At 37.3% G+C, this 15543-nt stretch overlaps 1 protein-coding gene across 2 annotated transcripts in view; it reads left to right on the top strand.

The window, feature by feature from the left end:
• prox1a (prospero homeobox 1a) overlaps positions 1 to 15543 on the top strand; it is a 136317-nt gene that overhangs the window by 21545 nt on the left and 99229 nt on the right. The window lies entirely within an intron of this gene.

Here is a 15543-nt window from a genome sequence, read left to right on the forward strand (position 1 = left end):
CTTAGCGTAGTTTACCAGAAGTTACGAAAGCCATTTGTTTTTGTTGTTAGTATTAACACTTAATGACATTTAAATAACAGTTTAATGTAATGTTAACCCATAAAGCTAGGTAGTTTCTTAAGTTTGATAATTATTCTGCTATGCCATGTTTATGGCAGATTATGATGTATTGGTTTATGTCAAGTTGTCATAACAAAGACATCTCAAACAATGTCATCTTTGCATTAAAAATGACATAATTGAACAAATGACAGTTGTCATAGTAGATGTGCATAAAATCTCCTTCATGTGTCATGTCAGTCTTATGAACACCCCCTTCAAGTAAAGTGTTACAGAAAGGTAAAAAAGACAATGGATGAGGATTTTTAAATAAAAATCTTAAACAAATTGGAGAGCTTTGATTAAATATGCTCTGTAGTCAGTGTACAAAGATTCCTGGCTCATTGGTACAGGCGGTCCATCTGTCCAGCGATCCCCCCCCAATTCCCACCCAGCACCTTTAATTAGCAGAGGATACATGCGACTCGTGCTAGCTGATCCTCTGCACGCGCAGAGAAAAGTGATAGAGTGAAGGAATCCATCTGTCTTCTGCCTATGGTGAAGAATCACAGATTAACACACTTCTGTCCTTTAAATGCTGGGAATTCCTCTCCTCGGGTGCGAGCCAGAGGATCCGCAGCTGTTTCGGATATTAATAAATGTGGAGCGTGCATCTGTTTGTGTATGTTTGGACAGTGTGACTGCCAACATGTGGCCTTGAGTGTTAGTCCAATCTTTAGCAAGAGGCGACTTGAGAAATTGAGAGCGGAGCAAAAGAACATAAACTGTGCTTTGAGTCCTAATCCTTAGTCTATATTGGGTTTGTGATCTCCAATAATCACTCCTTCTGTTCATCCTCATCTCACTTGATCATGATCTTTTAAATCTCCACAAGAAAGGAAGAACACACACTCACACCCAGGGGTTAAATTGGGATTTTGACGCCAGGGAAGCCAAAAGTCTTGACGTGATACTGGTCCCCTGGGCATGGTATGAAATGACCACCAGCCCACCACATATATCCTCAAGAGGATAATTACAGAGATATTGATATCCAATAGTGATAGAAAAATATGCATATTGTTTCATACCGGTAATAGTTAGAGAACCATTATTTAGACTGTTCAATACAATTTGTACTTTCTTAAAGAATGTATTTTAATATTAAATAAAATGCACATAAAAAGCACACACATTTACTTAATCCTAATGTACAGTGTTCATGAATGAATATTTTTTAAACATAGCCTACTGTACTACATCTGCATGTTTCTATTGTCAAGTGACCTGTACAGTAATTTTCATCGGCCAGTGACATACAATAACCTCCATAAGATAATTCACACAGGTGTAAAGACCAATTCAACCAATTTCTTAGTACCTATATCACATACTGTTGAAAAGAGATTCTTCTTTTTTGATTGCTAAAAAAACTGTAGGCCATTAACATTTTCTTCCCCAGTGTGTCATAAAAACTGATATATTGGACATACTACTTATTTTGCATATTGCTTTTGCATACTATATACTAGGGCTGCACCGATAAATGCCGATATACACTAATAATACGTGGCCAATAACTACTCTGAATCGCACAGTCAATAATATTCACAGCTATTTCATGTACTATGGCTTTTGATCAGTAAGTCCTTATCGATCTGAAATCGCTGTTAGTTTGAATAGTTTATAACATGCATTTGAAAAAGCAACACTCGTCAAACATAATCATTATACATATTCTTTATTATCATGAAAATACCTGAAAAGATTTGAAGAACAGCAATATAAATATATCCTTAAGCCATTTCCTGGAGCTGCGTGTCATAGCTGTGTGTTTATGGTTACTCGTCTGCAGCGCACATTGAGTTTCTGCATGAGAGCGCCCCCTGGCTTTTGGATGTAGCGGCATTTCACCGTAATTCATTGAGAAGCATAGCAAGCATCATCGGCCAATATATTGGTGCACCCCTACTATATACTGTAGAAGAGAAATATATTCAAACATTGGTTATATTAATTAGAAGTAATTTTATTCAGACATATAGAAAGGGATAGTTTAGCCAAAAATGAAAATTACCTCATTTTTTTTTCTCAAACCAAATCGACCGACTTGCATTCACGAGAGTGTGCCTTTCCAGCTTCCTGCATCATATGGAAATGCACTCTTTCGTAAACACACATGAGCTATTACCGGAAACTGTATTTTTTAGTTTGTAAAATTTTAAAGAGCACCTATTTCATTGCTAAAAACAACGTTATTTTGTGTATTTGGTATAATACAATGTTTTTTGAGAGTCTCCCGTATTTCACACCTATCTCCCGCCACCATCCTGTTTTGTTATTTCTCCTGGAAAACTCACGTAATTTAAAAGGCCCTACCTTGTTATATGAATAATCACATCACTATATTATTCCAAGGTTGTCCAGTTGCCAGATCTTGTATGAAACGAATCCTACTCACACAAAAGACACATCATACAAATTTGAACCCATTTTTGACCGCAATCTGGCAACCTACAACTCGGTTGCGCTGTTGATATCTGCGCACGTAGACGGGGTAAGTTGAATAACTAGACCGCATGTTTGCTGCCGGATTGTGGGTCAACAGCGCTGCCATATTAGTGGTGGCAACGTTTTCGTTAATATCATAACAACTGGAGGTAAATGCCTCCGTTGTTTTGTCGTGTGAAGTTTGGAGGTGTACAAACCTTCACACACCTCAAAAAGAGTCTCGGGAATTACCTTTCACAAGTAAGACTGAACAGTTGTAAGAATGATACTTATTGAGAATTATCAGTGTTTACATGTTTTTTAATTTCAATTTGTATAAAATTGTAATGCATATTTAAGTTAGGCTATATTAAACTGTCTGTCTTACTGTAGTTCGCTGGTTAGGGTTTCCTAAAGTGAAACATAGGAGGCATTGGGAGGTTGCTAAAAATATAGAATGGTTTTCCTCAAATAAATTCTAAAATAATTGATCCTTATGTTCTTAATTGGTGATTTACATATGCTATATATACTTCTTATACTTATTATACTTAATATAATGATATAATTATAGTGCTGTAAAGACGAATACAGACTGTCACTCTTTGCAACACTGCCATAATCTTGTGATTGGTCTAAATAACTCTGACGTCAACCGGAATGTGACGCTCCTTACCATGTTTGAAAGATTCGGTTGCTAACAAGAGTTAACTTACAGGCTATGACTACGAAGCGGGAAGAATTATGATAATGTCGGTCTTTACTACATCACCAAACCCAGGAAGTAAACTGTTGCCTACAATCTGTGTGTTTGTTGTAGTCCAAGAAAAGAGATTTACATTGGAGACAATACCTCGCGTCATCGATTACCTTGGGGTATGTACCTTTTGCATATCATTAACATATACTAATACACACCAAAAAAATAAAAATAAAATGTGAATCGGACCATTGGTGCTCTTTAAATATTTATATTCTTTTTACAAAATCACATCAGTTGCCCTCAGAAAGTCTTTATTAATCCCCTGGAGCCATGTGGATTACTTATGTAAAGGATTGGATGCACTTTTTAGGGCTTAAAATCCAAAGCACCATTTACTTCCATTACAAAGCTTAGAACATCCGGGAAATTTTCTAAAATATCCTTGTTTGTGTTTATTTGAAAAAAGATCGTAAAGAATCGTGTACATCGAGGATGGCTTGAAATTTTCATTTTTGGCTGAACTTTAAGTATGACTGTTTATTGTATCGAGATACTTTTTAGATTTAATGTATAGCTAATAAATCCTAAGTACTGTAAATATGCTAATACAAACTTAAATCAAAAACGTTTGACATTTCCTACCACCCTTCGATAAAGGTCATGAACAAAGAGAATATGTGGCGTGATTCGGATACAGTGTTAAAACAATGCTGTAATGCTCCTAAAATAGAATAGAATTAGAAAACATTTCGAGGTGGCTTTTGCAGCAGGAGAAAACCTTCGTGCCAGCTGAATGCAAAGCATGGAACCGACTATTCTTTTAGGCCCATCGTATATCACGGCGACTATCAAAGGAAGGTCACCCATGTCTCACACCTACAAAACACTCTTGCGTCTAGAACTGAAGGGTAAAGAAGAGGCCTACTTGCTCAGGAAATTTCAAACCATTGTACCTAAAGAAGAAAGAAGCCTTTGAATGAATGCAGATTCCTTTCAAAGCAAAAGAAGGTGTCTTCAGATTTTTGTTCATGCCATCTTGTGTCCTACACAATTCGCTTTTCTTCACATCCTCAAGTGTTCTATTGTCGAGAGCTCTTATTCTCTTATCATCAGAGCACATACGGAAACTAACACCCTAGTGTGGGCACATGCACGGTGCAGACACACACACACACACACACACACACACACGTATGCACACACATTCACACCTTGCAGAGCATCATTCAGATTCACTTTGTCGAAAAAGTAAATGTTCGATATACACACAAACTCATGGGCAAACATTTTCCTGGCTGTCAGTAGGAACAAACATGTAGAGGGGTATAACATTTACATATATGCTAAACACTTGAGTGGCAAATGCAATGTGCTAATACTGGCCTGATGAGATAAAGCAAAGGTGGAACTGACACAATCCCCCTCCCACCGCAAGTCAAAGTCAAAGCTCTCTCTCTCTCGGCTCCTCCATTCATTTGCTTGGCCGGATTAACGTTAGTGTATTTACATGGGCATCTCTGTCTCTCTCTTTCTCTCGTCCTCTTGCTCTCTTTCCCTTCAAAACAGATGCGACCATTGATTAATGGGCTGATGGTGGTTAAAAAGTCGAAAAATGTCAGCGAGTATCTTCTCCAGCAGTGTCACTCTCCTCTACAACAGAACAATGCTTCTAACTGAGGAGCAGGGCCACGTGCCAAGTATTCCTCACAATGGGAGGTCATGCGCCCGCTCCCCTACTGCAAGTAGGCAGATATCTATACAGCTACATAAGGGCACACTTAGAGGTTGGAGGGTAGCTGATGGGAGAGAGTGTCCGTTTAGGGGTCAGGAGGGTGTTATGGCTCAATAAGGGCTAATAATAGGACGTCACATGGGTACGTCAAGTCATTTCGGACAAGTCCTTGCTGGCAGTGTTTAATCAAAGTGCTTAGAATTAAGGACCTTTTTTTCGCAGCGTTGCCCGGGCTGTCCGCTAACACTTCCAGTTCAGAACAAGGCTTAGGGGCAATGCACATGTGATGGGAATGACATTGACAATCTGAGGCCCAATGCCCGCAAAACAACCTTCAGATTTCAATAGTATTGATCAGAGGGAGCAGCGAGTGCCTTCTGCCCACAAACTCTGCCTAGACTAATTAAAGAATAGTTACTGATGGTGAATGGTGCATATACTGTAGGCCAACCCTTGCCCCATTGCCCATGTTCATCCTTTACTGCTGACCCAGAAGTGATTAGAAAGAAGTTTAAATGTAGGACTTTGTCATTGTTTTCTGTGTGAGATGGTGGGACAGGGAAGTAAGCCATTGCCATTGCCGGCAGGAAGACTGTAATGATCTTTTTTTTAATTGCACATCACATTAGTCTGCATGGCTTGAGAAAGAAGAGGCCATCGAACTTGGACAGGAGTGGGGCAGATAGTTCAGATATTCGAATCGAAGTTGGAGACACCAAGTGATTGTGCGTTGACTTCATTTATATATGCTATGCAAGATGCTCGATTGTTTTAACCCATTGGGCCAAATATCAACAAACTGAACAACCAGGGCTTAAAAATATCCATATGCGACCCAAGCATGAGTTGAAACAACTTGGCATAAGTTAATTTAAACCTAACGGTTGGGTTTGTCCATTTTTGCCCATATTTGTTGTGTATAGCTATTACATTTTGTAGTGTTTAGGTGTTGTTACCCTGTAAATGTAGAAGATAATAAATTAGATCTTTAAAGTTCTACCGACTGCAACACTAGTGACATCCTTAACTCTTTCCCTGCCACTCTCACTGCCCCAGAGAAAACGCTTCCCTGCCAATGACGAGTATTCTGGGCTTTCCACAATACCACTATTAACCACCAGAAGGTGCTCTTCCGCAACTTATAGAACCCAGAAGTATCGCCCTAGGGCAAACAGCAGTATGTCCGTGTAAGTTTGGAGGATTGCTCCAAATACTTTTTTTAGTACCACCTTGGTTGGGGTTCCAAGCGAGCCGCGCTGATGCCAAAATGTGACGAAAAAACACTGTAGATCACTGATTGGTCTGAGAGAATCGTCCCTACCAGCGTCATCGCCAATTTAAAAGATAAGCTTTACCTTAGTGCTAGCTTGCGCTGTCTCAAGCAAACATGTTGTCATTTGTGCTTTGCTGTAAGTTTTCCAAACTCCCTTTTAGCGATGAAAAACATCCAGAGGTTCAAAATCAGGAACACCATACCAATTTTTTTCCAGACTTGCAGTTTGTGGCGGCACATTCTCGATGCGCACATCCGCATATATGCTTAAATGCAACTTAAATGAGACTCAGCGGAGCGCGTTGACTGACGCCACCAGTGTTTGTACAGAAACTGTCATGTGAGACAGAGGTAGTGATAAGCGCGATGTGCAAACATCTATTTGTGGTGGTCAATTTTAAATTTGTGGCGGATTGAAAAATAAATGAATGTATGGGAATGTACAACGACGCTCTCACATGATGTCAAAGCAGTAGGCAGCGCAAATATAACGACATGCCCATAATCCCTCTCACTTCGAAGTGATACTAAACTCGGTGGAAAAGCTAACCAAGCCAAAGTGAGGTGAACTGACCCGACCTGACCCAAACCGTGGGTACTATGCAATGGAAAAGAGCCATTACATATGCCAGGCCAGTAGATAGCGATGTTGCCTTGTAAAGAAGCACTGCACTCCTGGGCACATTCTTGCATTCTTCTACAGAGTTATGAAAACAAACAATCAAAACGGCAAAAACATCTAGCAGTTTTGTTTAGATGAATGATAAGGTAGGTTTATTATTACAAGTGACCCTGAAAGGCCAAAAATTGCAAACCTTGTTGGAGAACCGTTAATAAACTTAGTATCTCGTGCAGCACAAGCACAGTCCTATATGGATTGAATTAACACGTTTTAATGACGTCAGCGTTATCACAGATTCACAGTTATGTAGTTGATGTAAAAACTTGCACTGCGAAACCCGTCTTCAAAAGTTGGCACCCCCAAATGCCATCATTGTGTAAACAAACAGCAAAACTACATAAAAACGTCATTTTTGTGTAAATGGCCCCTATGTTAGTATAAAGCTTCGTGGGTGGGTGGGTGTGAGAACAGAAGCCCAAGCATTAGTGAGCGAAATGTGTGTGTCATTTGACCTTGGTCACTGCTAGAGAGGCCTAGTTTCTTGCCAAACTAATCAATAAGCCAAACAGGCAGAAGATGAGTATGTAGAGCATGGGAAGCTAAAGTCAAACACAGATAGGTTATCTACCCAGCCCAGAGCGCGCTCCTGTGCAAATATTTTGCTAACAAATTTTTCATGGTAACTTGCTTATAAAACGATGTCACTCTCTTCCTCTTTATCCCTAAGCACCCAAACCTCTTCTCTTTTTCTATACCCCTCTTTCTTTCTCTCTGTTTGTGTCTTTCCCATCTCTCATCATCTAGTGAATATGGAAAGACTGCTGGAGCCACGTGGCTTAGTGACCGTGTATCACAATGTAACCAAAGGTCAACAACTGGTCTCTAGGGATCAGTCAAACAGACAGAGGGAATTACAGTCATTGTGCAGACATAAGCCGTTCATATTCATATGGAAAAACCGGGCATTCCCAATCCAGAGACCGGGCTAATATGTTACCATTCAGAAGCTTTGATTTGAGCAAAAAGGTCTAGCGTTGTTTACCTTTACAGTAATCAAATAACAGGATTGCACATACTGTATGTAATTGTAAACATGTGTTAATGTGATGTCATATATAATATAATATGAATTTATAACACATATAAATTTATCGATCTATGTGGGCACATTTACATTAATGTTACATTCATTTTTTGTAGAAATTGGACCAAATTTATACCACATGATGGACAAGGATAAACAAACCACTTAATACAAAATAAACTTGAATGTGCTATGCTAATCTCCACCACATGACCTCATGCTTCATCCTTCATCCTCTAAGAGGTTAAAATAGTGTTCTAAGAAGTGGTTTTCCTATAGCTGGGCCTGGTTTTATGCCAGTGATGTTTCAAACGGCACGATGTTCTCGAAACAGTGAGATGAGCTGCTCAAAATATCTTTGGCAAAAATAAAGAACATTTATATTTATATTTTATTGATATTCTTATTCTAAATATAGGTATCAAGTTATCATCTATCAATAAAAAATTGTCCTTATTAATTGTAGTCCACACCATGAAATCGTAATATTCCTAAAATTTAAAATAGGCGCATACGGCGTTGTTGCTTGGTAAACAATCATAAGCCATTGTTAAAACGTGTGCTTGGTCAAATTATAGTAATGTATAAGTACATGTGATTAGTTTTTTTTTTTTTTTTTTATTAAAAATCATTGAAGTTTGAGTTCTTTACATTACTATTGTGTACTGATGAATATTCTTTTTTGTTAATTAAATACACAGATATTTTCATGAATTTTACATTATAATCACAAAACTAGTTAACTATGGTTTAAATGGTTAAGGACATTGTAGTTAAATTGAGAAGACAATTTACATACATTTACATTTATTCATTTAGCAGGTGCTTTTATCCAAAGCCACTTAGAAATGAGAGAGGATTTAACATTCTGTCAATGTGCTAACAAAAAGTGCAGTTACAAAGCCAGCTTTACAATTTTGATACAATATTCAATATATATAGATGGAGGCAGGTGCGTTGTCACGGTTACGTGTCTGGTCGGAACTTTAATTCTGGTTTCGGTTTGTTTAATGTTCTGATTAAATGAACTCTGGAACAAATACTTGGTCAAAAATAACAAATATTTTTGTTTCCTAAAGACAAGGAGAATGCGATCATGAATCACCACTATGTGAAGGGAGGTTTGGTAGCCGGTTTTAAGTTAACATTGTATACATTATAGTCAGGGTTTAAATTGGGCCGGGGCCGTCCGGGGCTAAGCTCCGGCACATAGGCTGAAGGTCTCGCTCTGCTCTTGCCAGTGTACCCACTGCGCTTGTGCGTGTGCACTCGCTGCGCTGGTCCGTGTGCACTGACGCGAAGGGAATAATGTGTTTCCATTCATTATGGGGCATACTCACCAACGCAAGTTCAACGATTTGCGCAAGTAGATTACATACAAAGGCAATGCAAAGACGCAATCAGACGCGTCCTCGCACGGGGCGATGCAAATGACGCGAATTGGGCGGCGCAATTGCCGCGAAAACACGCGCTTTTCCTTTTAAACGCGTCTTCGCGCAAGTTATGCAACTCAAGCGAAAAAACTCAAGAACTTCAAGAACGTGCTTTCACACAGGATCATTTGACATTGTGGAGACGAGAGAGAGAGAGCGAGAGAGAGAGACAGAGAGAGAGGTAATAATGGTGCCCACGTCGAGGAAACTAGAAACGTGTTAAGGACTAAAGTATGTATGTCACTCATCTAATTACAGTATGTTTACTGGATAACACTGCATATAACTCATTGTATAGTTTAATACATTTATGTATTTTGATTACACAAATCAAACCTTACTATATGATTGTTTTAGCTGCTGACCAGCATAGGGAATCTCTACTGCTAATTTCTAAGACATATGGATATAGGGTGTCAAACTCATAGATTTGCAGACGCTCTTTATAAAATATTTGGGGTCAACCTCTGGCACAGATTTAAAGTTGAAACTTATCAAATCCTATCATTTCAATTTGAAATGATTCAAGCTTTGTGACATGGTGCATTATCCTGCTGGAAGTAGCCATCAGAGGATGGGTACATGGTGGTAATAAAGGGATGGACATGGTCAGAAACAATGCTCAGGTAGGCCGTGGCATTTAAACGATGCCCAATTGGCACTAAGAGGCCTAAAGTGTACCAAGAAAACATCCCCCACACCATTACGCCACCACCACCAGCCTGCACAGTGGTAACAAGGCATGATGGATCCATGTTCTCATTCTGTTTACGCCAAATTCTGACTCTACCATCTGAATGTCTTGACAGAAATCGAGACTCATCAGACCAGGCAACATTTTTCCAGTCTTCAACTGTCCAATTTTGGTGAGCTCATGCAAATTGCCCATCCGCCTCAAGTTGTGCGTGTTGTGGCTTCACAAATGCTTTGCTGCATACCTCGGTTGTAACGAGTGGTTATTTCAGTCAAAGTTGCTCTTCTATCAGCTTAAATCAGTCGGCTCATTCTCATCTGACCTCTAGCATTAACAAGGCATTTTCGCCCACAAGACTGCCGCATACTGGATGTTTTTCCCTTTTCACACCATTCTTTGTAAACCCTAGAAATGGTTGTGCGTGAAAATCCCAGTAACTGAGCAAATTGTGAAATACTCTGACGGCCTGTCTGGCACCAACAACCAACAGGTGTTCCTAATAATCCTTTAGGTGAGTGTATATAACAATACTGTATTTTATAGTATTTTATTTTATGCACTTTTTATAGATTGACATGCAATTTCTAGTCCTCTTTAGACTACCAAATACCATTTTTGATGCAAAATTTTCGCATTAAATCGGTTTGCTTCCTTTATAATGTAAGGTCAACCAGATTGTATTCTGAAATGGATAAAATGAAAACTGCACTTCCTATAGACGGTTTCATCGGACGCACGTGCGCTGACGCGATACACATCTGTATCCGAACTTTACTTCCGGTTTCGGGTTTTTTTTTATGGTCTTACTAGTGGCTAAACTGATCTCTTGAACAAATATCTCGTTGAAAATAACAAATGTTTTGGTTTCCTAGGTAATCAATGTGTTGTTTTTTTTGCTTGTTATATAAATAAACTACGTTTAAAGAACTTTGTTGTTATTTATTCTTAGCGTACTTTACCGAAAGTTACGTGCGGACCACGACAGCAGCTTGTTTATGTTGTTACTGCTGAAACTGTCTATTGAGACTAACTAAGACTAGTGTGTGACTAATGTGTATCCAACTGATGCCATCTTAAAAGTCATCCTGATGATGTAAATAGATTTGTCCATCTCTTAATGTGTTTATTTTTATAAAGCCTGTCATTATGTCTTTAATTGTAAGTCAAAACTGAGATCATTGCTGATGGCAGAAAAGCACATAGGGTCATTTTTAAGACTGCAGCAATTTCTCCTCTCACCTCTTCCCTCGGGGGATAATGTCTTCACAGCAGCATTTTTTAAGAGGTCAAGAATGCTGTTGCAAAAAAATCTTTTTGTGTAGAAAAACAAATTGTGACCTATTAATGTCTTGCTGGATTAAATAACTATCCTGTGAAAGTCCTGTTGTCTATTAGCAGAATTACTTTTGTGTTGCTTTCTGCTGGTTCTTATTTGCTTTTCACCTACATGTGGTTAATAGTTGTATTAGTAATATTAGGCATTATAATAATTTGCATTCACAAAATGTTAAACCGTAATAAATTAGTGTATTTAGCTTTTACTCTTTTGTACTCTCTCTTTCTCTCTTTTACTTGCACACTCTCACAGTAAGATCTGTGGCAGTAAAGTATGTAATCCTCGGCAGGCGTCATCTCCTCTAACATATGGGTGTCTCCTGGTCCAAAAGACTGCTCTGTGGGTCAGGTGGGCATCTGCTCCTTAATATTCACACAGAGGAGACTTTCACTGACTTCAGCAAGACGGGCATTACAAACTGTCATCTTTACTGACTGAGACCTCTTTTATGTAACGAACAACAATTAACTACGCAATTAATAACAGAAATGCTAAAGCTGTAAAATAATCTACAATTTATCATTGCCTGACAGAAGATTTAGGCAATTATTATGCGTTTTCTTCTTACACTTACATTGTAAATGCATAAATAGTAATTTATTAAAGTTGAAAGTTAAGTAATATTTTTGTTTATTAAGAGACATACCGTATACTGTACATATATAAAAGAGATATAATAAATGAAAAAGCACATTATTTTTGTTCAGAACCTGTCATTTATTTCAGAATTTATGGACTTGTCATTTCTTAGCAGACATGCTCTCTTCAACACTATTTATTATTCAATTATTACATGCTAAACAGCAGTGACACATTTGCAAAGATACGGGTGAATAGTTCTGATCTGTGTCCTTCACTTCATTAAGTTGTTTCACTGTAATCCTTGGGCAAGTGTTGCCAGAGTTTAATCAAGATGATGGCTGCCATATGTCTCCGCTTGTGTTTCAAGACTTCTTCCCCCGAGCTCTGTATTCTCAAGAGCGTTTTACACAGATTAGTACAACAACTCTCTCTTACTCTCCCATTCTTTTTTCCTCACGGTCTGTCACGTGTTGCGATGTTTAAGGAAACACAAAGACAACCAACAGTTCACAGACTGGTCAGGTTCAGTCTATTTTTGTACAGGTTGAGGTGTGGTTATTTGTTCTTCAGGATTGAAGAATTTCATTCAAGAGGCTTTGTCTTTTTCATTATTTAAATTTTGTAATTATTTAATTACCTTGCGTACTTTAATAAATCATGGAACTGTGTGGCTTTTAGCAAAGTCCCGCCAGTAGGCAAAGTCTTTTTTGCAAGTTACTGTATTTCAGTCATGCAAGACTAGACCTATTTACTTAAATGAGAAAATTAAGAGTTTGGTTCCAAAACGCGATAAACGGCATTTTTGAAAAAAAAATGAGTTACTGCCAAAATCAGTATTATATCAGGTCATTAATTAAAAGTAAATTCTTAATTTTACGCAAAATCCAATACCCGCCGTGATATTCTGTCATCTTTTCTCCCTTTTTTCCCAAAATGCGACAAACGCCACTCCTCCTTTTTTACAGAACGCAATAAATCCATTCCTGATATTACAGCCCACCAGTCACGCAATGTAAACAAACAATGGCGGCGCGCTGAGTACACGGAGTCCTAGTTTTCCTCATCTACTTTGTACTTCGTGATCAACAAACAAAACAAAATAATACTTTAATTGCATTGCTAAACCTGTGATGGTTTTCTGTGAAGGGAAAGAAACGTAAGCCATCAACATCTAATAATTTCCGCGAGAGGCACTCGGTTGCTTGTTCTCCAGACAGCATCAAGCTTCTCATGCTAACACATTGACCCCAGAGGATCTTATGAAAACTTTACATTATTTTACTCAAAGTCAACGAAAATCGAGCAGGACCAAAACATTTTACAGCTGATCGCTGTGAAAATGTAAAGAGACTACGTCAAGTATAACCGCAGCAATGTGTTCTTAATATAACAAAGTAAGTGTTTTGGTTAATGCCGTTAATGTTTATTTTTAATCATTGTATACCACTAGTCAACTAAATAAATATGAAATGGTAAAGATGAATGCACATTTATACATTGATTTAATAGATTTATAGCATTTTGAAATAAAAACTGTCATGGATTTATTGCATTTTGTGGAAAAAATAATTCGTTTTTATAATAAATCTTTGAAAATCAAGTCATGGATTTGAATTTTTTATGTTTTTATAACCTAAAGATGCTATGTGAAAGTTTGTAACAGAAAATAGTGGTTTTCATCTTGTCACTTTCTTGGTATAGAAAACACGTTTTTACCGAAATTTGTCAAAATGGATTTATTGCGTTTTGGAACCAAACTCTTCAAATACAGATGGGTGATTCTTACGATATCCAGACTTAGAATGTGTCCAGCATCAGATTTTTTTAAAAGCCCTTAAAGCCAATTTTTTTTAGAAGATTAAGTTCTGCACTTACTATAAACATTATTTTTAGAGGATTTAAAAAATATTTCCTATAGAATTATTTAAATTTTTTAGATTATCATTAATAAAAATTATTATTACCCCAATATGATGTTTCATTAAATATATGCATTTACAAACTCATGTTTCGGTAATGAGAACTAAAAAGTTGTCTAGGTACTAAGATTTCAACTTTTATCTGGAGAGAAAAAATTAAAACTGCTTACCTGGTAGCCAACTTGAGTGTCACAGTCAATTATGTCCCTTCCAACATTTTGTTGTTGTTGAAAATGTTAGTTCCATGACGGTTTAAACAATGATTGAAAATTGTTGCGGAGGATGAGAAAATTGGTCTTGGACACATTTATATTCCTTGTTATTGTCTCTACATTTACCAATGATCACCACATGTTTCTTTACTGTAAAGGTAAAATTAAGCTTTTTATTTTTTAGATTTTTTAAATTATAAATATTTCCATGTCAAAGAACCCAAATCCAGTCATGGACACGTTGCGGTAATGAAAATTTTCCATTAAATGTGAAAAAAAAATTGGTTGTATGATGTCATTTGAAATCATGTGCAAAATAGTATATGAAGAGATGTTTGTAACTGAATGCTTTTTATTTTGATACTCTTTCTTTGCATTTACTTTTTATCAAAATGTTTCATGACACCTCATGAGTCTAATTTTGCGAGAACCACCCAGATATCTTTAAATTAAATGTTAAAATCACAAAATCACCTGACATCTACTGTACCATAACTTTGCGACTCATTATAGAGCCCCTCCCATATGAAATCATCCGTGTTTATCAAATGATGATTGGTTCTTTTACCTGGAAGGCGGGACTTCATCACCTTACTAAGTGTTGCATTATACCCTATTCATAGCAGTAGAAGTGCTGATTCTTGTTATATATAATTTCTTTGCTTTTAGTATCTGATGCTATCTATACTGTATGCTATAGCGTACTCTTTAACATTGACAAAATTCTCTTCAGGCATATATACAGTTTTTTAATCTAGCCATTGTTTCATGAGAACGCAGACCAACATCACCGATGACTCATCATGCACTGTACAGATTTTTGTCCTGCAGATGCTCTTTAGAATAACAATATACCCAAACCACCTGCAGATGTCTGACCCTAACCTGTGTTTATCTGCCACGCTCAAAAGATTAAAACTTTTAAAACTTCTCACCCATGTGGACACCAATGAAAAATAGTGCAGACGTAACACAAAAAACATCCGGTATTGACCGCCACTAAGTCTACCTCAGAGAGATTGACAGACACAATCTCAAAATGGATTGCTTTAGACTTTAGGCCAGTAAAAGACATATGCTCAATATGTAAATCAAACATAGTGACAAAGCCACTTTTTGTCTGTTCAATGCTTTATTATATTGTTTAAAAACAATATTGTTATGTCTGAATTACTGTAGTTTCAATTTGAGTTTTTTTTAGCATATATAAGATTAAGGTCTGAACTTACTATAAGCATTATTTTTAGAGGATTTAAAAATATTTCCTATAGAATTATTTACATTTTTTTTTATTTATCTTTATCAAAAATTATCATTACCGCAACATGACATTACATTAAATATATGCATTTACAAACTCATGTTTCGGTAATGAGAACTAAAAAGTTGTCTAGGTACTATGACAAACAAAATTTCAACTTTTA

Source organism: Misgurnus anguillicaudatus, chromosome 7, assembly GCF_027580225.2.
Source record: "Misgurnus anguillicaudatus chromosome 7, ASM2758022v2, whole genome shotgun sequence".
NCBI classification, from domain to species: Eukaryota; Metazoa; Chordata; class Actinopteri; order Cypriniformes; family Cobitidae; genus Misgurnus; species Misgurnus anguillicaudatus.